This window comes from Orycteropus afer, unplaced genomic scaffold (genome assembly GCF_000298275.1).
Source record: "Orycteropus afer afer isolate SDZICR_OR568_19922 unplaced genomic scaffold, OryAfe1.0 scaffold00056, whole genome shotgun sequence".
In the NCBI taxonomy this organism is placed as follows: Eukaryota; Metazoa; Chordata; class Mammalia; order Tubulidentata; family Orycteropodidae; genus Orycteropus; species Orycteropus afer.
In genome coordinates this window covers 5,844,532-5,846,174 of record NW_006921643.1, presented here as the reverse complement: position 1 = coordinate 5,846,174, position 1,643 = coordinate 5,844,532, and positions in this window count along the sequence as shown.

The following is a 1,643-nucleotide window of genomic DNA, read 5'->3' as shown; positions in this document are numbered from 1 at the left end:
TCCATCGTAAGTCCCAAGGTTGGCAGAGCATGGCAGGCTGTTGAACAACGACATGGCCACATGCAGGGTCAAAGAATGCCATAAGCTAGAGACCATTCCCCAAAGCTTCTGCTTATATACAGGAAGCAGACCACATTCCCTAAGGCAGCTACTCAGCTGCTCACCGTAGATTCCACCATGGAGTTGATTACCAGTCTCATCATGGGGAATACCATATCTAGCTGCCCAGCCACTCAACCAGGCCCAGCCAAGTTGACACAAAAACTGAACTACCACAGCACCCATCAACAGATGAATGGATAACCAAACTGTGGTACATAAACACGATGGAATACTATGAAACACTAAAGAATAACACAGAGGACTTCTGGAAAGATGGAGGAATAGGCAGACAAATGAAACAGACCCTCTTCAACAAAGAAAAGAAAAACCAATTGACAGAGATATAGAAGATAATCCTGGAGCCCTGAGCTTTGAAAGGAACTATACAGAAGTGGATTAGGCACCAACTAGTGGAAAAACCCGAATGAAAACAATGAGTACAGAGACGGTAGGAGCTGCGAACTGGCAGCTACTCTGATGGGACCAACAGCCTAAATATTTCCAAGTGGTGATGGGACCTCTGAATTGATCTAAAGATCAGCCCTGGTCACCAAGGGCTACAGGGACGACTGCACTGGTGGCCTGTGACTAGGAAGAGAAACAGCAAGGAGGGAGACAACCTGAGCTGTTGACTTTCCACTGTCTGGAAGCCACAGCCATTTTGATTGTTTACACGTGGCAGCCATTTTGGATATTTAAAGTGATCAAGGGTGCAGCCATTTTGAATGTTTACAAGTGGTGGCCATTTTGGATATTTAAAGTGACCAAGGGTGCCAGCCATTTTTACAAGTGACAACTATTTTGGATATTAAAGTGATAGCATTTTCATTCAGATTCCAGGGACACAGAAATAGGCTCTGTTTGCCAAGGTCGGCAAGGTCATACAAGAGCCTGACAACAGGAAAAGAGGTAGGAGGTGAGTGTATAAGTGCTGTCAACTAGTGAATAGAAGAGCACAGCACAGTGCCCTGCTTGCGTAGATAACATACAAACAAAACAAAGAAAATGAAAATCATGTGCAAGTCACTCCAACATACAATTACCAATTAAATATAAACACAAAAAAGGTCACAATGACAGACGGGTGGACAGGCTGAACTAGTAGGTATGTCTATGAAGCGGGGAGTGTACCCAAGAACATGTATAGGGTTGGCAGACAATGGTACTATAAGTTTACGTGTATGATCTGAATTCCCACGTGTAGAGTAGAGCTGACAAGAGGCAAGGTGGTAGTCACTGCTTGGTCACAGCCAGCTACCCAGAGGGACTGAGTAGTTGAACCTGTGGGCTCAGGACCATAGTTGCAGGGGACATCAAGCTCAATTGGCATAACATACTATACAAAACATTGTTTCACCTCCTACTTTGGTGAGTAGCAACTGGGATCTTAAAAGCTTACAAGCTGCCATCTAGATGCAACGATGGGTCTCTCCTCATCCAGAGCAAAGAAGAACGAAGAAAAACAAAAATTCATGGATACGATCAGTCCTAGCAACTGGTACACCATCCAATCTGCAGCCTATAAGTATAAGACCAGAACT